The 23,867-nt window shown below is 39.9% G+C and overlaps 1 protein-coding gene and 1 long non-coding RNA gene across 2 annotated transcripts in view; both read right to left on the reverse strand.

Annotated features, from left to right (window-relative positions):
* Positions 1–589: 589 nt before the first annotated feature.
* The window catches only part of LOC140690347 (trafficking protein particle complex subunit 9-like), a 274,618-nt gene continuing 251,340 nt past the window's right edge, over positions 590–23,867 (reverse strand). The window contains exon 2 of the transcript XR_012065593.1: positions 590–831. The gene's annotated coding sequence lies outside the window, so the exon portion shown is untranslated. The remainder of the gene's footprint in view (positions 832–23,867) is intronic.
* LOC140690377 (uncharacterized) overlaps positions 12,385–23,867 on the reverse strand; it is a 29,706-nt gene continuing 18,223 nt past the window's right edge. The window contains exon 3 of the long non-coding RNA XR_012065644.1: positions 12,385–12,628. This is a non-coding gene — a long non-coding RNA (uncharacterized lncRNA). The remainder of the gene's footprint in view (positions 12,629–23,867) is intronic.

Here is a 23,867-nt window from a genome sequence, read left to right on the forward strand (position 1 = left end):
GAGTTAACCAGGACAGAGAATTCGCAGGTCCTAGTCAAAAGTGTCATGAGGCAAAATGTTCCCCAAAGGCTCAGAGTGGCTTCTGAACACGGAGTCTGCAGGGAGGATGTGACAGGCAGTGAGTGGGGTGAGTGATAAAGGGTACACTCCCCCAGCTGGGGAAGAATAGGATTTTTTCTAGTTTTCCAAACTATTTCTTACTACCTTTTACTCTTATTGTCACATACAATTTCCTACGAATTATGCATATCAATGTCAGTAATTTGGGCCACTTGGGAAAAGCTACACGATGCCATTCACAGGACTGGGGCATGACAGCCACACCAGTCTAAGTTGAAAGACCAGTGGGGGTATTTCCAAGGAAATCACTGGCATGCAGCAAACTCCCCAGCTTCAATGACCTCATCTCAAAGCTGGGGCAAATAAAACTACCAAGGAAAGTGCGTGATGATTATGGCCGACACCTTTTTGCTAGGTAAGTGCCCGTGACACCTGCTGCTTAATGGGGAATGAGTACGATCAATGAGGCCCTGTCTACCTGGCCACACGCGCCCTGCCTTCCTGCCTTGGTGCAGCAGCAGAGCTTGTTTAGCTGAGATGAACGCCCCCAGAGCAGCCCCGACGGGAAAGCTCCCAGCTCTGCACGACGAGACGTGTTCCTTTCCTTCTCAGAGCTGATCACAATTTGCTGTCGTCTGTTTTTATGTTTATCCCTTTTGTAACTGCCTCTCCTCCGGAGATTTTGCTCAAGCAGCACAGGACCAGGTGTGTCTTGTGGCCTGCCGGATATCCTGGGCAGGGAAACAGCCAACCCCACATCTGGCTCTGGTGCTGAAAAGAGAGGGCACAAGGCCCAGGGGCCCATGCTGAACAGAGGCCCCTGCACCCAAAATTATGGTCTGACTGGGCAAATTACACAGTCTTCTTTATCATGAGATTCCTCATCTGTCCATGAAAATAACTGCCCATGGCACACAGAGTTACAAGGATTAAAGGAAATCACCAAATTTACAACCTAGCCAAGGGGCTACCAGTGCATCCTCAAGAGACAAATGCTGCCTTTACGGCTCTGACACACGCTTAGCGGGGCGGCGCCACACAGTGAACACTACTAAGTGCCAGTGTGTTAAGTGCTTCATGTGTGCTATAATACTCTTTAAAACTTACAACAATCCCAGGAAGAAACGAATATTATCATGCCCATTTCACAGATTCTCCAACAGTTTAAGAGAGTTTACATTCTAGTCCAAGGCCCTATGGTGAAAAAATGGCAATTTAAACTGGAATCTGGGCCCAGGCCTTGGCTCCATCTCTATCCCATCCACCTGACCACTTGCTTATGAATTCCACCGGTCCAATACACAAGTTTGCAGCCGGCCATCTCTTAAATGCAATGTGTGCCACCGTTTGTCAGTGTTGGTTAATTACCATAAACAGTTCTCAGAAACCACTACAGTAAAGAAAAGTGGACTTAAGGAATTCTGCACTGTGTTGTCCTGTAATGTGCAGAAACCCTTCCCTGCACCACCAAATCCAAGTGTATGCTTCCTCCATGTATATGTTTGCACACGGCTTATTAAAGTAGAAGGTACCTTCAGTAATTCCATCTCGGTTGCTTTCCAAGTTTGCAGATTATACATAATCAGTCTGTGAACGAACATAGTACAATGTGAATGAGAATACTGCAACCATGACAGTAAACAAAGAATACTGAAACCAAGTCATTAAAGGCTGCCACCACCCCCCAGCTAGGACAAGCCTGCAGCCCAGCCGCTACAGCAACTCACAATGGTGTCCTCTGAGCAGAATCAGAATAAGAAAAGACAGGCTACTTACTGGTCTTAGATAGCTAGGTGCTTGTCTAAAAACTGAATTCAGTGAGTCCAAATATTTGCTTCCTCTCATACATACAAAAGTACTAAATTCTTGAACTTGAGATACCTGGCTTTCTTTAGATAACAAGCAATCCTTTATTGTTCCAACAATCTGGTCTTTGTTGTAAAGCTCTTATATATCCTAGCTCCTCCGCAACCTCTTTGGAGTAGTCCCTCAGAGAGATCTGGCAGGCTGTCATCCCGGCTCGAGCCCTCCCGCCAAATAAAACATAACTCTTAACTTTTAGGCTGCACATGTATTTCACTCAACAGTTTTGGACACCTTGAAGGGACCCACGGCAGACTTCTCTCCACCTGGACTCTCCGAGTAACCGGAGCCTTGGTACCAGCAGTGGCCCTTTGTGCCATCCGCCTCCTCGGGGAGTCCAGATGAATTTGGGTGAGTCTCTCCTGGTTCTCAGATCTCACATACTGGCTGATGATCCTGAGTTTTATCTGGCGGTGTATCCAGGTACGTGGCCCTCCAGTTGAAAGAAATTGGGGTGAATTACCCACCCAGTGGAGACATACTGGGTGGGGCCTGGTTGAAAGTTAATAGGAAATACCCACCTTGAGGAGATGTCCAAAGTGGGGCTGGTGGAAATATATGAGGAAAATACTCACCCAGGGGAGACATCCCGAGTGGGTCCAAGTTGAAAGACACTGGGTTCAGGACTGAGTGGTTAGGTAAGAGGCTGGTCTAATATTTTCATCAATTTGGTTACAACCATTGAATTTTTCAGGATAAAAGTAAAACTCTTATGAGGAACCTTTCAACTCGAGAATTCGGACCATCCTCCTGGCTCGTAACAGCTTTCTCGGGTGACAGAGAATCTTCCAGCAGTGGTAGTGACAAAGACTTCATGCCACCAAGTTGTCCCTGTGGGAAATCTTACCAACAAATTTATTCTGGGAACCCGACCTTACAATGGGGAATAGAACATTCAAAAAAAAAATAAAGAAAAGAAAAGGAAAGAAAAGAAAAAGAAATGACAGATTGCCTGTCTCCAACTATTACCCCAGCCAGGTTTATGTACATACAAAACTTACAACATTAACTGGGAGTAAGAAAAAAAAACTCACTCTGAAAGTAATTGACAGGCCTGATAAAAACATTTTTTGGAATTCTGAACTTATAAAAACAAAATCCCCTTTAGGAGGAACTTGGATTTCTCTTCCTGTGTCCTTGAAATGTAAATTTTTTATCTTTCTCTGGGTGTATTAAGTGTGTGTATGTATGTATATATATATTTACTTTATTTTTTAAAGGAAACCTTGGACTCTGTCATACAAAAGGTTCAACAATTGTGTACATATGGTGGCCATGCAAATAAATTGGGATTCTAAGCAATTCTTTGATTGTACCAATTTTCAGATATTTTGACATCTTAAACTTTGCTGCATCAGCCTGGACCACAATGGCCTTTAGCTTTTGGAGAGAAAACCTTTGAATTTTATTTAGGCAACACCCCGACAATCATGTGGAAGAGCCGCTTCATTTATTGGTTTAAAATCACTATATATATATATATATATAATTTATATATATATTTATATATATATAAATTGATGGCCATATGATGGATCTTTTAATTTGGAAAAACTTTTAAATTGGGGAAAGTTTTAAGAGATCTCATTATAAACAGCTGTTTTATTGGTACCTATTAAAATCAAGTTTAAATGTAGAAAAATATATCTAATGGTTAACCTAAGAACTTAGTTAAAAAAATAAAACTGGTTTGAAAAGCTACATTTGTGTTTTTCCTTCCCAATAAATGGTTCTAGAGATGCTAATAAAAACTTAGAATAATTAATGTTAATTAAATTGAATAACTGGAAAAAAGATTGTAAAAATGTCGAAAAAAAAGAACGATAAGAATCTTATCCCAAATGGATAAATATTTTTATATGGTTATTTTGAATGAGATAAATAAAATGGACATTTTTGGATTTACATACAAGGTTTTGATACTACGCTACGTAAAGTTAAAAAAAAGGACCAAAAAATCACCTACTCCCCCCCAACATTAAAGTTCAAACAAGTCAGTTTTATTTACCACAGTTTAAAATATATGTATATATAGACTGAAATACTTGATCAATGATTGCGACAACAGACCAATTAATGAAATTAAAAATTGAGAAGGGCCTAAGCTCTTTGGCTGAAACTTGGGCATCCTAGAGACTTCTATAAAATTATATACAATGCACAAAAAAAAAAATGCTTCTGGCACTCCTTCTAGAAATAAGAATTATTGATTAAACCTAATAAATATAAAAATTAAAGGTATAAGATTTAATAAAATTGAGATAAAAGATTGTGAAATTGGTATATTTAAATGGTCTTTATACAATCCTTTTGCTTATGTTGTGGGATAGATATGTTTCAGTGGAAAAACGCTTCCCCTTCTAGGTATTATAAGGCTGGGCACATATCTGTCCCTCTGAAAATATTAATTGAACAAAGTAAAGGAAACCAGTAGAGTTACATGAGCAGTCCAATATAATGTAAATCTAAAAACTAATATTGAGTGGCTAATAAAAAATTATAATTAGTTTTACCCTGGGTTTAACTTATAACTCAAGGAAAAAAGACCTTACTAAATGCCTTATGCAAGCTTTGGAAGACATGATTCAGTAAACCTTAAAGTTTTAAAACATGGAATTCTTTGTTTACAGCTTTTCTCACTGACACAAAAATTAAGGAGATAAAATTGGGTCTGGTTGACAGAGCAGTTCTCTGGGGACCTGGAAGAGAGTGTCTTTGTCTTGCAGATCAGAAATATAAATACAACAAACAGTGACCTAGGACTGAGCCTAATTCCCTCAACGAAATAGAACTTAAGGCCAAGAAATTTTTGGCATTTTAAAACTCAGAACTCTGACGGGCCCTTCAGAGGTTGTGAAGAAATCTTAACTGTCTGTTTCATAAATAGTATGCCTTAGTGATTTGAGCAAGCAAATTCAGCTTACTGCAACTTTTATTATACCTATCTTATAAGTAAGTTTTAAAGTGAAGCTATGAGATCTCTAGCTTTTGTCTGATTATAAGCCAGTGTACACATTATAGTGGTGAGATATTTCTACTGCTAAAAAAAAAAGTCAAAGTGAAAGAGCTCTGCTTAATTGACGTAAAAAAATAAGAACTTAAAAATTAAGTATTAAGATAAAAACTGAACAAATTGACATTCAGCATCGCGTGAAATGGAAAATATTCAATATTAAGATAATATATGACATTGTTTAGTTTAAGTATGTTCTAATTAATATAGACATCTTTAAAGTCATCAATATTAAGTATAATACCTTTACTGTACCTAGGTTTAATGAATGTCAAATAAAATCCTGTTATATCTGTTGCAGATTTGTCAAAAAAAAGACAGTATTAATGTGGTGTGGTAAAATTTTAAGTAAATTAAATGCAAATGAGATGAGAGCTTTGGGTAAATATTTAATATATATTTTTAAAATGTATGCTTAAGATAATCTCTAAACGTTTGGTATCTTTAAATTCTAGAGTTGTGCAAAATTAAGTTAAATGATGGGATTTATTAAATAGCTATGCCATTTTGAGATAAAATAAGATTGAAATATGAATTACTTAATATTTAACTTCCTCTTACAGTGAAACTAAAGGTGTTTAGAAATATTAATAAATGGTTTGTGCCACACTGAAAAAATCTCTATTATTAAGGGAATGATCTCAGTATCCAAGGAAAGTAATATAAATGTGTAAAGGAAGATGTAAGAATGGAATTATATTTTGTTAATGAAAAATAGTGACTTTCTCCTGAAGCTGGTTACTTCTGAATGGAAGAGAAAATAAGGGACACACTAATATGAGTATAGAAATCTGTGGAAGGCTTGTGGAAAAGGAAACCTGAGGAAAGTGTTTTGTACGTGGTCAGAATTGGCTAAGTTTAGAATCAAATTGGGCAACGTAAGTGAATCTTAGAAGTAAGCTGGTACAAGAATAGATTTGGTTTTCTCTCTGTTAAGAGGAAAAAATTTTCTTAAAATGTTAATCCACATTCAGTAACAGATTGTAAAACTTCTTATACCACTTAGCTGATCTGTTCTGCCTTTACTTTTGATGTATTTTCTTGTTAATGAATTAGTACTACTTTACAGTGTTCTATATGTTTATCTGAGCAAGTGTTCTGAAATCTTTTAACAAGCTCTACAAATATCAAATTCTAATTAAAGTTCTTTTAATCTCCTGTTAAGTTTGGGATGCTACAGAGGGCCCCTGAAACATCCCAAAGAGAGATTTTAAACTAGTAAGATTCATTTGGCATGTTAAATAACATGGTATTTTCAAATGAATCATAAAACTTTTAAGGTTATACTGAATGAGAAAATATTATTAATATAGATATTATAGAAATTATATGGACTCCCTAAAATTCTGGTATATCTGAAATGTTACCAGTGATAATTATGGTTATAGTGAACAGGTTTCTTTATCGATTATAGTGTACCGGTGTTTAACCATGCTTTTAAAACTTTTGTCATTTATAGACAGTTAATTGTTTTTTTCTGCTGGTTTTGCAAAATGCTTTCTCTTCAAGGAGATTTACTGTTTTCTAATAAATTTCAAACTATAGCACTGAACTAAACTTGGTAAGAAATTTTAAAGTTCTAATGAAAACTCTCATTAAAAGAATTAGTTACATGGGACTGAGTAAACTGGTGAATATGATTATAATTTTTGATATTGTTTGAAATACTACTGGCTTTTAACCTGTTTCCCAGACATAAAGAACCTCTTCTCCTTAAGCTAGTTATGGTTCACAGCAATTTGATAAATTATACCTATGTAATCACACTTGGAACAGTTATCTTTTCCCTCTATCTGATCCCTCAAGAGACTAAAAACACTTAGGTCCCCAGTGGCTCTATCAGACAAATTAGGAAGTTCATCTCCTAATAGATATAGGACTATAAAGGTATTTTAAGGATTTTAAAGAGAAAAGAATTTACCTAAATCTGTAAGGCAGAAACCCATGAAAAGCCTTGACGTGGCTTTCTTGGCCTTAGCAAACCTTAGCATTCTACCCTGAGACTCCGTATTAAAACTTCCAACACAGCCAATTTAAAATAGCCTATATTATCAAATAATCAGACTTCACTTGTAAAGAAATTAATCTTCATTTGGTTTTATTTGAGAAAACTAAGGGTAACCTTAGAGAGAAAAAAAGATTATATTTTAGTGGATACTAATTCTAGTTTTGTTAATTGAGGTCCATATTTACTAAGACACTTCCCAGATCATTCCTTGCTGTTATGTCACATTGCTCTACAGTTTAATTGAATTATGAAAAGGATACTCTAGGTTTGTTTCTGAAGCTCAGTAATCTATCCTTGGGTAAAGTTCCAATGCCCCATGACCTGCAGCCAGGGAATTATACATACTGGAAGAGGGATGACTTAAATTACTGTCTCCAACTTGAATGGAAGGGCCCTTTATCAGGCACTCTTAACTAGACCATACACACCAAAGCTGAAGGAAACAGACTTTCGGATTCATTTCCTATCAGAAACAGCCCCTGCAGTGCACTGGCCAATAGAGCACTGCTCACGTTAAAGCAGTGCCCAATTGGAGAAAAAGCTACCAGGCCAGGATGAGAAGAAGACGACATCTGAACTAGACAGCTGACCGAAGGCACCGGACCAGGCCTGTATAACAATTACTTTGATAATTTCTCCAACCTTTGATTATGAACTACTCCAATTGTTAAGCTTATGATAAATTACCTATGTCTAGTATTTCTGTGTTACCTTGGTGGGTTTCCCTACTACAAGGCTCTAACTAGATAGCCCTCAGAAACATTATTCTCAAAAGAAATTATAGTTCTGCTTAGGCCACTGTTGATCTTACAAGGTGGGAGACTTCACCTGGCCAATTAATACCTGCTGTGAGCCTGACAATAAATATGAACTTTCTCATAAGATCAAACTCAATGAGAAACACAAAATTTTAACCCAAAAATACAACTTCTCAACTATTAAATTCTTACTCGTGACCTTATTAACGTTACCAGTTGTATTACTTATATGCTATTTTATAAAATTGTTGTCTGTTACATTTCCCAATGTGTAACTAGGCCTACAAGATTGATGATTGCCAAACATCTTGAAGAAACAGATAGAATTTATAACTTTGAATAAAATAAATATAATAGTGTGATTCTAGGTATGGGAATGAGCAATGAAGTGTAAACACTTCCTGGATCATAATAGACTAGTAAGACAGGTGATCCAGAGAACTTTTAGTATCAACAAGGCCTAATAAAAAAATCTAACACCTTGAATGGCATTTCAGAAGATTCTTCACCTGAACTAGGAATGAGCCATCGTAGCACCGGGGGACAAAACTGGTCATGAAATGTCTCTCAAAATATTGGTCGAATTAAGGACCAAGGGGGAGCACTGTGAATGAAAATACTGCAACCATGTCAGTAAAAAAAGAATGCTGAATCCAAGTCATCAGCGGCTGCTGCCAAACTCCAGCGAGGAGAGGCCTGAAGCCCGGCCTCTCAGCCACTCACAGAGATGCCCTCTGAGCGGACTCAGTGTAGAAAGTACAGGATACTGGCCCTAGATAGCCAAGGGCTTGCCAAAGGAATGAATTCAATGATCCAAATGTTTGCTTCCCACCATACATAGAAAAGCACTTAATACTTGAACTTGAGATATCTGGTTTTCTTTAGATGACAAGCAATTTTTTTATTGTTCCAATTACCAATTAGCTTCTATATATCCTAGCTCCTCCCCTACCTCTTGGGAGCAGTCCCTCAGAGTGATCTGAGAGGCTTTCATCCCGGCTCGAGTCCTCCAGCCAAATAAATCAAATCCCTTAACATTTAGGCTGAACGTTTATTTCAATGAAGTCCCAGAATAGACACAACTCATCAATTCTGTAATGGAACACACTGAATCAGGAACCAAAAGCGTGTTCTAGTCCCGAAACTCTACGGTTTCCTCATTCTTCCTGTCATTATACAATCCCTCCAGAACTCATTAACTTTCTGTCTACTCCTCTGGCAACCAAACTCATAGAAGAGTCGACTCAGCAGAGCGCCTTGCTGGGGAGAAACCCCGCAGCAGCTCTGCAGGCTACCTGCCCTCCCGAATGCTCTGCTGACCCTTGGTGTCCTCCGTGGAGACCAGGCCAACAGAGCTCTTCCCAACAGCTGCAAAGTCGCACAAGTTAAATAAATCACTTTATTTTATACGATATTTTACGTATATATCCATCTCTGAAAACAGCTTTGCCAGAAGCCCAAAGCTTCAACATCAATCTGCAAAGGCAAATCCGGACCCCAAGGGAAAACAAGACTTAAGATGACGCTAAGGCCTCCAAAGTCCTCTCAAGGACCGTCAACCAAACTGCCTGCAGGTCTGCAGCTGCAGGCGGTTACATGACTGGTTTTAAAGCACCCCCCTCCTGCCCTCGGGCGCTACAATGTCCCTCTACGCCCTCCCTTCTCAGGGTAAGAGCAGCCGCTGCAGAACTTTGCAGGGCAGCACTGAGAGGACTGGACAAAGAGGATCAGAGCTAAACTAAGCCTTCTGATGACACGAGCTTGTCACTCTGTCACTTTACAGATGAAGATATATAGAGAGAGGTGGGGTGATATTACTCAAAGTCACACCGCTAATAAGTGGCAAAGTCTATATCTCTGTTCTTCCCTTCGGCGTGACGCCCCAGCTGGGAAGCCCACAGGGTTTTCTCGTGTCTGCCTGAACAGTCCTTTCCTGTCACTCATAATCCAATACAGGGTCTGACTCTAGCCTGTCTTTTCAGCATCTTTTCCCTCCAGTCTCGCAGGAACAAGGCGGTTTGGGCCACTGTATGACTTCTGGCTCCCAGAAAACTCAGTGCTTAGGCTGGTCTTGCCTGTGCATCCGGCCCCCTGCTCAGAGGCTCTTCCTTCCCTGCAGGAAGACGTTCACACTCTCCACAGGGACACCCCCTCAGGGGAGCCCTCTTCTCGCCCTCAGCACGGCAGGTGTCCCAGGCCACATCCCGAGCTGCCCCATTAGGACTGCGGGTGCCCAGGTCTGCTAATCAGACCAGCAGCATCAGAGCCAGGGAGTATGCCCGGGCCACCCTGTAAACCTACTGCCCTCCTCACAGCCCCCAGTCAACAGGTCACCTGAAAGTCACAGCAAGTGCCCCACCCAATCCAAAGCCTCTTCATTTGCCACCACCGCTGATGACTGGTCTCCAAACGTTGGTCAGTCTCGCACAAAACAGCACCTTCAACTGTGAAGCAGGGGGTTTTCACTTCTGCTCCCCATCCTTACTGGAAACGTCAAGGGAAATGAAGAGGCCTTTTCTCAAAACTTTTCTGATGACACCCTCCCACCCACAATACTCATATGCTCAAGAGCTTTGGCTCCACGTGATTTTGTTTCTCTGACGCTAAGTGGCTCAAAACACTGCGGGATTCTTTCACTTTTGAGGGTATTTTTACTCAATATATCGGCTTTAACCTGTTTTTGTCTCTGTCTTCAGTATCCCTAGCAGTTGCCACTTCTTATTCCCTTCAGCAGCCTCCCTCCCAACATCTAGTCTAGGAAATCTGCTGTGATGAGGTTCCCGGGGGCAGTCACAGAAGATGCAACTAAGGCACAGAGAGGCTACATAATTTTCCCAAGAAGATCAGCTTCAACCCCAAACAGTGTGTGTCAAGGCCCTCTGTTAAACTCTTATGCTAAGCAAGCTAACTTTTTGTAGATTATGGTTATAAACAGATGAGGTATAAAAATACAAACAAGGACACACATCAATTCTAAGATGTTCCTTAACTCCAATATTTTGTTTCTATTTATTTCTATTAAAAAAAATTAAGAACCTCTGCAGTCTGAATAGCAAAATGTTACTGGGCTTTAAATCCAGAATATAGAGGTGTTAAGTGAGTCATTACTCATATTTATTTGTATGTTCACAAGACAAAATGATTTGAAAGTCCCTCTCCCCTCCCCCTACTCACTACTGGCTCTCACCTGAGCTCCCAGACCACACATTTAACAGCCTTTAAATTTACCCACAGCTGAACTCCTCAGTTTTCCCCCAGAACTCCCTCTGCAGCTTTCCTCCTCAGATCACCGCAGGAGCATCATTTACCTAATTAATTCACACAGAACCCTGGGCCTTACTCCATCCTACATTCACAGACAGAATTAATCATTTACTTTTTACCATCTAAACGTGCCTTCAATCTGTTCGGTTTTACCCAATGACCGTCCCACCGCTGAAGTGGAAGCCACCAACACTGCCCACCTGGACTCACGAGTCTCCCAAGTGGCCCCACAGCCACTCTCCCCTACTTGAGACAAATGGGATTGTGCCACTCCCGTGCTTTTGGGACTCTTTTCAAACTCACTGTTCTTAGAAGAAACCCCAATTTCTTCACCTGCTGAAGGTCTTTGCTATAAAATTGTCAGCTCAGGGAGGGCAGGACACCCCCTTTTCCCTCGGCCCCACCCTCTGGCAGAGCATCAGCTTGGGAGGACCTGCTGAGCTACACCAGCCTGTATTCTAAACCTGGTCTTGTGTTCTTAGCAAACTGCTTCACTTATCCATACAAATCCAAGGTAGATTAGAAAGATTTTAGATGTTTAGCTAGACTATTGATTTGGGGATTTTGCACTAGCAACTTGCAATTATATGTTCTAATGATTCTGTCTTCTTAAAACCACACCCAGATTAAAGGAGTATTTGTGGAATGTCTTCGGAGTAAAAGAGACTGTACTTTTATAGAATTTATATTTTATAACATGAACAACCCGGGCAGAATCACAAATGAAACTGCCTCACAAGTGACAGAAGACAGGTGAGAGGCATAAAGCAACAGGTAGCAAAGATGTTAACAGCAAAGTTGATTCTCCAACCCCACCAAAATTTCCTGAAAGAATCATTCTGAATTTTAAAAGTAAAAGACTATCATATATAGAAATGAAATAAATAATCCTCTTCATCAGGGTTTCATGATCTCACTCCAGATTCTTTAGCAGGCCATACTGAATCCTAGCAGAGATAAATCAGATGGATTAGTGGTGAGAAATTTCCAGGAAAAGTGCAGTAATTCCTCCACTTGTGTAAGGACATGCACTCACCTGCCGAAGGTGAAAGTAGACCGCATCCTGGAGAAACTCGGAAGCTTCCAGGCTCCGCTTCTGGATGCCGAGGACATGGACAGCTTGGAAGTATGCTTCTAACTCAGTCACCGGCATTCTTACACTGCAGGGGAAACGGAGGCCCCCAGTCAAGAGCAGAGATGTTCCAGTCGTGTATCACAGGCCGTGCCTCGGGGACTCAGTGCCCTGCAGCAGCCCGGCCCCAGGCGAGGACACGCAGCGTTTTCCACCCAAGCAGGAGGGGCACTGTGCTTGAGAAAGCCCATCCCTGATGGGGGCAAGAGGGGCTGGTGGGTTTGAGTGAACTTGTAATTGTCCAAAGAAATATGCCTGCATTCATTCAAGTGATGCAAACAACAGTATCAGGCTATTTAACAAAATTTCAATTGTCAGTGGAAATTTTGCCATTCCTTTCCGCTTGTCCTCTGCACTCTGAGACAGGCTTAGGCTCTCTTACACCTGCAGCTCTGAAGTAATAGTTGTGAAGTCATTTTACTTTGCTGCAAGTGTCCTCACTCCCCGTTTCACATTTTCTGTCCTCTCTTAACACAGTCGGATATCTTCCTGGATCCTTCCCTGAGTTCCTTGTTCCTCCTCCTCAGATCCTGAGATAAAGGACAAGTGAAGACACATGACCAGAAAGGCACTGTGGACTTGAACGAAGTCCTCAGTGGCCCCCTAGGTGAGTGCTGCCCACCCCTTACCTTCGATTCTCAAGGTTCTGCCCAGGGTGACATCCAGCCCAGAGAGGTGGCCCAGGTCAATTAAAACCTATGTGTCTTGGGCGCGGGGACAGGTACAGGAGCTGGTTCCGGAGCCAGGCCCCTCACCACCTGTGCTCCCCTCTCTCCCGAGGTCCCGCTGCCAAGTACTCAGGATCCGTGATCTTATGTCCTACTCTTCTACTCTACTCAAACACTTTTCCTTTTCCTTTTTCCCCTAACTATCCCCAGCTGGAGTGATTTTTCAATCACAGTATCTGAAAAAATTTCCTGCAGCCGAAAAAGAAGTCTCCAGAGGACAATGCCCATATGCTGGTTCCTGAAGAGAGCCCCTGTCTAGGGGGACCCTCACCAACACTCACGGGGCATCAGACATGTTGCAGGGTTGGCCACCCCAACAAGAGTTTGCTGTCACACCAGGGCCCGCACAGCATCCCTGCTCACAAAAATATTGTTGGCCCACTTATCGGTTATTAAGAAGCAAAAATACAAAATTGCTCATGTTTCTTACTAAAATTATCTATGAAGCTGAAAAGGGAATTGTAATAAAAAAGAACAATTTTGACCCTATGTTTGATCTATTCCTTTGGCTTTAAACCTGTGCCCTGTTTTCTAGGCTCAGACTTGGTAGATCTGCACCATTTGTAAAAGAAAGTTGCCTTTAGCCTGAAATCTACAGGAAAGCCTATTCTCCTGGCCCTGATCTTTAAAAATGTTAGCTCATCTGCACTTCTGTAGAGATGACATGTTGCAAAATAGAGAATAACCTTTGTTTTTTTGGAGGTTTTATAGGGGCACCATGATTTGATCCACATGGACACCTGCAAGAACAGCGGATTCAGAGGACAAACAATTCATGCAGCAAGAAGTATGCAACAATCAACCACAACCCAGCCCCTTTTTATTATAAAAGGAGATTGAATTCTGACTTGGGGAAGATGGATCTCGAGGATATCAGTCTGCCGTTTTCTGGGTCTGCCAGCGTTGCAAGTAAAGTCACTATTCCTTGCTCCAACTCCTCATCTCCCAGTTTATTGGCCTGTCATGTGGCAAGCAGAACGAGTTTGGACTCGGTAACAAAATGAGTGCATTGGAGGTAGTATTTATCCACTGTTTCCTTGTTTCCAATATGTAACATGTACATCATTTATGATCTAGTGCAAATAATTCATCAAAGACAACCACAAAAAGAAAGTTTACTCACCTAGCTATCAACACTGAAGTCACAACCTGTCAATTTTATATGCTGTTTAACAACACAACGGAAAAATATAATATAGGGAGTTAATTCCACGGAAATAAAATTATTTCTACTCCTTCAATACTTTTTCTTTTCTTTTCTATTTTATTTTGTTTTGCCTATTGAAAGGAAAATAATAGTCAAATCATTTTATTTCACGTATTTTTGTTATAGTTACATTCTTTAAATACTACAAAGATTTAAATTACAAAAACAAATTGTTCGTAAATTAGTATAAAGATATATACACAATCAATGGGGATTAGGAAAGGAATGGACATTTACTAAAAATCCACTGCAATCCAGTCTTTTACAACCATATCCTGGAATATAAGCTCTTTGATCCAGGGGGCCCCACCCCCTTTCTCACTGCCGAGTGCCTTAGTAATCAACTACCAAGGAACCATCATACAACCACGCGATAAGTACTTTAGGTATAAATGAGGGAATTAGCTCATCAATTCTAAAACAAAAACCATAAAATAAATACAGAACTTATTTACAGATAAAGAAAATTGGAACTCAAAAAAGTAAAGTTACTTCTCCAAGGTCACAAAGCTAATAACTGGTAAAGACAAGATTTGAACTCATCTGCCTCATTCTAAAAACTAAGGTGGAAAACCAATTCGACTGGGGAGGGTCCAGCAGCACAGCCTATCACCCTATATTTGTTCAGATCTAGCCTTAGACAGCCTGAGACAGCACCCCATTCCTATGGAACTTGAGGGAAAACAATAACAATAAGGATTTTATATCCAGTGTTTTGTTAGGTCTCATTTATATAAAGTGTCAGCAGGTCAGAAGAAAAACTCTGGAAAATATGAGTGGGTCCAGAGCTTTTTGCTGATTAGAAACTCAGTCTATCAGTACAGAGTGACCTTTCCATGAGAGGGCACATGAACATAAACTAAAGGCAGCTGAGCAATGAAAACTAACAAGACCCTGGAACTCAAGCAAGAAGGATCCCTGCCATCCCCCAACCAGTTGCCTCTTCACCCGCGTGGACACGATGGCAGGAGACCCAGGTTCTTGTCCAAGTTACACCATCATGGATTCTCACCCATAAAAAGTTACGACTCTATGCTGTCTTAAGTCCCTTAAAACTCAAATATGATGACACCAATATCTCAGCAGAATATCTATGTCTCCACTTCCTCTCTTCTAAGAGGAGAATATTTCTATGGACACAAAGCAGAAATCCAATTTAAAAAACCATGCACGAAGCCAGGTGAAATTCTGCTCAAGAGACTTTGCTCTCACGCTCAGTAAATGAAAACTCAGAAAAAGTGGTCCTTCTCCCTCAGCAAATGGGAGGTAGCCTGATGTGTGTGTGTGTGTGTGTGTGTGTGTACGTGTGTGTGTGTAAATCAAATACAATCAAGTCTGGGATGTGTACAGCTTTTTTTGTCACTGTCATTTCATGGGGATGAGCCAACATTTAAAGTAATTTGGATCTGGTGTTCTGAGAGATTCTCAGGAACTTGGTGGAGGAGGTGAAAGAGAAGAGTAAAGGAGGAAAGAGGTACATGAAGCAAAGAAGTAAGAATACTGCCAGGGAAAGGCAAGACGTTAGTTTTGTTCTTCCTTGCACCACAAATAAATTAGGGACTCGCTTTCCCCTGATGACTTATCGAGCACTGAGTTGCAGAAGAAGAAGCGACAGCCCAATTCTTACTGAGCTTGTGACTGTACGTGGCATCTTATAGACACAAATCATTTACCCTGATCAAACACTCTAGCAGCAGGCCATAATTCTCCTGTTTTGAGAGACAGGAGTTCAAACAGGATGTATAACTTGACAAAAGTCAGAGGACCAGTAAACTAAAGAGGATGAATTCAAACTCAGATCTGAATGCAGTCTGAGCTTCCCACTCCCAGGACTGGAAAATCCTTAACACACAGGCTCCCCAGCTCCTCTGCAGTGTTCCTGGCACCAAGCATTTCCCATGGCAATGGTCACCAGTTCTCACAGACACAGCGCTCTGTGCAGCCAATGACCTTGATCAGACCTTGATCATCTACCTGCCACGCCCACCAGGCTTCACCATACAGGCAGGAAAGCTGGCTTTCAAGTGCATACAAAGCCATCCCTGGTCTAATCTGGTCTCTTCTGTGGCTTCTCCAGCCTAAAGGTAGCCATGAAACTGCTCACAGTTTGTACATGAGCCTCACAACCTCTCTCCATTTGTCTCCCCACCTATACCACTTAGCTAAGACCATTTTGAGAACCTTGGACACAAATTTTTAAAAACAAAAAAGAAAGGATTCTGGAACAAGTACTTAATACTTACAATTTTAAATGACAAGTTACAAAGTGAGTATTTACAAATCTAATCTTCCTTTCTAAATGTCAGATTTAAGCATTTAAAAATATAATAGCAAAAAATTCTCACAAAATTGACAAAAACATAAACAATAATCTGGAATAAATTCAAAAATAATGGCCATGTTCTAAATGGAGAAACTTCAGGATTCTACTGAGGGGTAAAGTAAGAGGTGTGAATGTAGAGACATCAACAAATTGCATGGAGGAAGGCAGTTTTGTAAAGATGTAAGTTCTCATTAGAATAATTCAAAACTTACTAAAAATTCCCATGAAAACGCCATTCTGATTTTTTTTTAACTTGAACAAAATATTTTGGAATTCTTCAGGAATAATAAAGTCATAATTCTAGACAAGAAAATTTAGGATGGAATAAAATAATCAAAAAAAATTCAGACTGCCAATTATTAAATAAATTTTTACAATATATAACATATGGTGCTGGAGTAAGAAAGGCAGATTGACAGAAAGGAACCATGAGCTCAAAAAGAGACTCTAGTGTACATAAGTATTTTGTACAGGTGGGATTTCAAATCAAAGAGAAAAGTATGACTTCAATAATTGTCCTGGGACAATCAGAGATTCACCTGGAAAGAATAAATCCTATTCCTGTCATAAGGAGCAGAAGATAAATTACAGACAGTGATATAAATATTAAAAAGTACTAATAACAGCAAATACAACACTTTGCTCTTATCAATTCAACTTACCCTTACATTAACAAGTACTATTATCATCTCCATGTTAGAGATTAAAAAAAACCTACAGAAGAAATTTATTCCATTATAAGAAATTATTTCTAAGAATAATGTCAAAGATAAAACCCATAAGGAAGACATTTACTATCATATGAATATTTTGAGACACAACCAAAATAAAAAACCTCCTGAACAAAATGAAAGGCAAGAAATGATAAGAAAAAGCTCTGTGATACATGTTGATGAAGACAAGGGGTTAATGTTCATAACATACAGAGAGCTGTCACAAAGCAACAAGAAGCTCCTTCACTTAAATGTGTGCAATGGAAAAAAAGGTATCATTAATTTTAAAAAAGTCAAATGGCTAATGAGTAAAAAATGCTCAATACCTCATTGGTCATCAAATGCAAACTAAAACAATGAAAAAGCACTTTTGCTCATCATATTGGCAAATATTTTTAATACATATTCTAGCTAGTGTCCATTTGTGGGAGAACAAACCATGAGTGACATTTTCGGAGGACGACATGTCAATGGATATGTAAACTCTGAAAAACTTACGTACACACTGACTCAACACCACTTCTAGGAATTGTTTCCTTTAGGAAAAAAAAAATTCAGTCCAAAAAGATGTACCCATCAGGGCATTTACACAGCACTGTTTACAATGGTGGGAAGAAAAACTGAAGTGAAATCATATCCAGCAATAGAGAATTGGTTACATAAGTAATTGTACATCTTTTCATCCCCCACTGGAGAAGGAATTTCTAGAGTCACTTGAAAGGAGTCTGTGATGAATGTAAATGTCACATCCAGGGACTAAATTTCCAGAAGCCTTAACTAAAGGAATACACATACAAAATCATAGGAATGTCTGTACAAGAAGGATGCCAGTCAAACATCCTTTCTGACAGTGGAAAATGGAGAAAACTTAAGTGCCCACCATCAAGACAATGATGCGGTAAATCACAGCGACCTGCGAGCACTGAGGGAGCCAGCGTTTCGCCGTGGTCCAGGGCCTTGTCCACAGCATTCTCCCACCAAAGGTGTCCGTGGACAAGAGACCACACCCGCACTTCAGGAGAACCCTCCACTCTTTCTGAAAGAACTGGGTGAGTCTGGAGTGGGAGGACGTGTATGATATACACCTGAGTGAATAAAGCGAGCAGCAGAAAAACATATAGTATGGTCTCATTTTTAAATAAATCATATATACACACACGTATATATAGAATTCTCATATGTGTGTATATATGTATGTCATAGGCATAAGGGTCATGAAATATATATACCAAATTTTCAACAGCTTTTACTCTCAGGAAATAAGGGGAAGGGAGGTAGGGGCCTTCCTGTACCACCACAGTTCTCTTTTTAGTATTTCAGTTAAGTATACTTGGAATTTAAAAGTTTATTTAAGTCCGAAGTAAAATGGACGATGACTCCACAAGACAGAATGCTATACTGGTCATCAAAAATCATTCCACTGGAGATAGAATATTGTAGAAAAACATATAATAAGCCAAATGGAAAATGGAGGTGTCCACACATTAAACAGGCACAGAGTGCTCTCTGGTTTTTTATGACAGAGGTGATACACACTGAAGAAAATAACAGAAAAAAGACGTTAACGTGTTAATTATTATCTTTGAATAGTGGGACCAGGATAGCAACTTTGCCCCCTTTTTCAGACTTATTATTTTAAATGCACATTGTTTTTCATCTGAAAAAAGCATTTTCAGGTGTGTAGTACCACGCATTGGAGAATAATACATGAATACTTAGAGAAACAAGTAAGTAGGAGACAAGACAGCAGCGTCACACAATGTACAACGGGCGATCCTGATTAACACTACACAGTTACATAAGGACCCACAGAGTGACAGCACCAGCTCTAACAGGGCGCTGCCCCCTTCTATTTGTCAGCAGTGTCTTCAGGGCTGAGGTAGTTCTGAGCACGGCCAGTGTCAGTGCTGGTGTCTGGATTGATGCTACTGGGCGTGAGGGCACCTGCAAGCCGAGAGGAAGAACAGAAACCATCCTCTGCCTTTCCTGTCTGGTTTCTTTGTTACTTTAAGAGAGGCATGTATAAGATAAACTGTGTATCTTCCCAAATGAAATTTCAGTAATGAAATGGTTTTTAAAGTCTACACAGCTTATATTCTGCCTATAAATGTCTTTTCAACAAAGATCATATTTATTTAATGTTAATTAACTCAGTTAATTAACTTCCTGTTGAAAAATTCTAGTAAAGAACATGAAATGCCGTATGTAAAAGAACCACACCTGCAGTGACTAGCTCAGCTGTCTTGACGGCAGTGCAGTCAGCCCCCACCATCCCGTGGCCCTGAGCTCCTGATGCTGGGAAGAGAGCACGCTGCTGCCTCAGATGGAGAGAAACTGTGAAAGCATTTTTTGAACTCTACAGCAGTGACAAAACATAACTGACAAATCCCAGGCTCCTTTGAGGCTCTCATTTTCTGTTTCTGGCCAACCCCCGTCAATGAGCAGAACCACCCCATTCCCGAGCCATGGGACTCACGTGGGAAGCAGTTTTGGAGAAACTTCCAGGTATAGAATGTAGCCAACTATATGTAGAACTCTCACAAAAGAAAAGATGCAATACTCTGATTTTGGAAGACATTCAAAATATTCTTCTAAGCCTAAGTAGCTCAGCCACTTCTTTATTTCACGGTCAATGAGCATCTCCCACAAACCCTGTTTCCCTGTGTCTGCTGGGAGCCTTAGGCACACTCTTGCTGTCCATCTTGTAAGTCACAGGGAAGAGGCGTGTGTCTCACGCCTACAACCGTCATAAAGACTCGCCTCCTAGCTTCACTGTATGAACTTGACCTCATTTTCTCACCTGTTTATTTGGTATCTGTTCTTCTGTAAGCTGCCTGAAACGCGTTTTGGAACATGTCAGAAGAATCAGTGGGTCGATAAATGGACAGATTGAGAGGTGAGAGATGGGCAGACAGACAGAGAGTCTCCAAGAAAAGGGAACAAATAAAATTTCCTATGCAAAAGCCTCTTCTAGTCAGGGAAGGAAACCACCACGGAGAAGTGTGAAGAGGCAGGTAGCTTAGGGCTGTTTCCTGGATTCCATGAAAAGTCACACCAAGAGATGAGAGGGTAGAATTTTAAATAGTAAAAGAAAAAAAGCACGTATGCTTGAAAAATATATCTACATTATGTATTTTCTAAAGAAGAGATTCAAATCAGCGGGGCCCAATAACACTATCCTTGGGTATTTACAGAAGTGAGAATCCCATCTCCAAACCACAAGGCATCCCTTCGGAGCACTGAGAGTCTACACGGGGCAGTCATAAAGCCGTCACAGCAAAAGCTATGCGATCCTACACTTACGAGGAACGAGCAGCTGTGCTCGGGCTGCCCACGCGCATCATTTACACCCCACAGCACCTCTACGGGGTGGGGACGCCTAGTGAGCCCCGTCTCTGCAGGACAGAAAACCAGTCCTGGAGAGGCTAAGCCAACCTACCATTTCTCCATCCCCCAGGACTGGTCACTCCAGAGCAGGACTCGAACTCGGACCCACGTTTGTAACCACGGTACTACCGTACTTTGTGTGCTGTTTGTGTGTATAATACATTTGTTTCTAGCATGAAAGGATATTTAATAAATGATCGGTTGTCTTGTCTATCTCATTAGCTCACAATCAATCTTTATACTGTTGAATTGTACTCTTTTCCCCTGGAGAAAAGAACGGAAAGAGCGGGGTTCAGAATGAGGTGGGGCCCATTCTTTATCTGGTAACTCATTTCATCCAAGTCCCCAATGAGAGAGAAGGAGCAAATATTCTCTTCAACTTTTAAAGAGAGGGCTCCAGTGATGGTGACTTACTCAACACCAAAACCAAGGCTGGGGGCAGGGAACATGCAACAACAAGAGCAGTATCACTTGTAGGAAGGTGGAAAGAGCTCATGGGAGGGCTCAGGGGGTCAGCCTGATTTAATTTCAATCGAAAAAAGAATAACACAATCTAAAAATACTAGCATGAAATGGACTTGCTCTTTCTTGTCATCTAGCATGTTTCTACAGCCCATATGTAACATTATCCTGAACCAGTGAAAGGAAGAATCTTCAGGGAGGGAAAATCAATGCCACAGGCAGGCTGAAAACCAGGCTGGAGGAAAGGAAGAGAAAGGGCATAGTTCAGAAGAGGGGAAAGGCTGGGAAAAAGACATCATCACAAGGACCCTCAAACATCAATCAACAATCATATTATCATTCATTCGAGAGAGTTACTGACGTCCTATTTTGTGCAAGATTTTACAGAGGGCCAAGCAAGAGTGCAGCGTTCATCGTGGCAGCAAGTCACGGGGCTGAAATACACTTCTGATCCCGGTACCTTGCACACTTGTCCTCAGTATAAAGGCAAAGAAAAATAAAGTAAAATAATGCTCTGTAAACTCAAAACATTGTTGAAAAAAATTAAAGAAGACCTAAATACCTGGACAGAGACACCACGCACATTCATGGATCAGAAGACAGCGCTCTTGGGATGGCAATGCTCCCCAGAGCGATTCATACATACAACGTGGTTTCGATCACAATCCCAGCGGGCTCCACTGCAGAAACTGTCTAGTTCTGCTACAATTCATATGGGAATTCTAGGGTTTCAGTAACCAAAATATACTTGAAAAAGAAGAACAAGTTGAGAGGACTTGTAATTCTCAATTTCAAATCTTACAACAGTATCTCCAGGTGAGGTTAGATGCCATTTTTAAGTTATTATTGTGCTTATCCTTATTTTCTAAATTCTCTAAAATGAATATAACTGTTACAATAAGAACAATAAAAAGTAAGGTATCTTTTAAAACATGCACACCGATTCATTCATTGGGAAAAAATATTTTAACTATTAAGAGATAAACAAATATCTAGTGAAAAAGTACTACTTAAAAACAAGAGAGCATTTACACGTTTCATAAATTGAAAACTGGAAAGCACAAACAAATCAAGTTTCTAGGGAGACCGATGCAACATATTAATAGTTATTTTAAAAAATTCTAATGGAACAATGAAAACTCAAGAAAGGGAAAATCGTGATTGACAGCCAAAGGCAAACACATGGAAAGCGAAGGCCTAGAAATCACAGTTCCTTTAACTCTGCTACTAACTCAATAGGAGAGGAAAGTCCTCACTGAGGGGACAGTGGAATCCCATGCAAAAGACAGGATGCACTGTACAAACTGCACTAGAATCGCGGGTGATTTTCTCAGAAGAATTCTAAAGTTACAACATTGCTGAAAAACTATGAAAACACTGACAGACAGATTAAAATACACAGTCATATATATTATATAGAAACATAGGAAGTCTGGTCCTATGTTGCAAAATAATACAAACATATTTGTTCATTTATGGGCACTGATTACTTTATGAAAGTTAGAATATTTCAACTAAAACAAATAATCAATAATACACTCCTCTTGTCAAATCTAGTTGATAAGTTACTCTGCTATGTAAACATAATGTATCAAAGACAGATCTAAAATTTGGGAAAAAGAGCTGTGTATGTTTTCTTGAACTCTTCTCAAAATTCCAAGCTTAATTTTAAAATGGATCTGAGCAGTATTTCTATATGATCTTTTCCCTCGTGAAATGAACAACACAGTCTGTTGTCAAAATTCTGTCCTTACAATGATTTATGAGCACCATATCCTAACAAAACTGCTGGACAGCATGGCACTATCCAGACACTGTGACCAAACAAATGAAACCCAAGGAAGACAGTGACCCTATTCTGGAAAGCTTGTAATCTGTGTCAACACCGTGGTTTTTATTTGATTGGTTAGAAAAATAAAATCACTCAAGTACTTTTATCTTTGAGCATTCTGTAAGTCATGACTCTGTTTTTAGTGTCATGAGCAGGAAAGACTTAAGGATGACTTGATTAAGTCAATTAGCAACAATCATCACTGGAGAGTGAGTAATAAAGAAGTTAAATGTCAGCAATGCTTCTGCCTACATGAGACCTAAAATAAACCTACACTGATATCCGAAAGGAAAATGAGGTGATGAGGTCCCCAATGAGAAAACAAACTAACAAGAAATCAAAAAAGGAAAGACTTTTTCAATAACGATTCCAAGAAGAAGTGGAGCATGGTGGTGAAGAGCACAGATGCTGGGGACAAACATGAGGGTCTGAGCTCCCTGTCACTGAGCTGTGACACTGATATGTCAGTGAAATTTTCTGCATCACAGTCTCTTATCCATAGACTGGGGACAAAAACAGGACCTGTCTGCTAGAATGGGTCCTAAGAATTAAGTTATTTTATATATAAAAGTTTAAATAAAATACCTCAGATTTTATATAATACCCCAAAAGCAAAAGGAACAAAGAATACAGAGATAAATTGGAGTTCATCAAAATGTAAAACTTTGCTTCAAAGGACACCATCCAGAAAGTGAAAAAACAATAGACAGGAGAAAACTTTTTAGAATCATTTATCTGATTAGGAATTTGTATCTTCAAATAAAAAAAAATCCCTAGAACTCAACAATAAAAAGGAAACTCAATTAAAAAGTGAATAAAGGATCTGAAAATGTATTTTTCAAAGAAAATTTACAAATGGCCAATAAGCACAATCAAATGGTGTTCAATATCATTAGCTGTAAAGGAAATCAAGTCAAAACCACTAGGGGAAACTGCTTCACACTCACTACAATAGGTTATAAAAAAAAAAGTGTAACAAGCACTAATGAGGACACAGAGGAAGCGGAGCACGCAGCCCTTGCTGGTGAGGATGTAACACAGCGTGGCCACTTTAGAAAACAGCCTGGCAGGTCCTCAGAGAGTTGAACATTTGGTTTATGAATGACCCAGCAATTCTG

This window comes from Vicugna pacos, chromosome 30 (genome assembly GCF_048564905.1).
Source record: "Vicugna pacos chromosome 30, VicPac4, whole genome shotgun sequence".
In the NCBI taxonomy this organism is placed as follows: Eukaryota; Metazoa; Chordata; class Mammalia; order Artiodactyla; family Camelidae; genus Vicugna; species Vicugna pacos.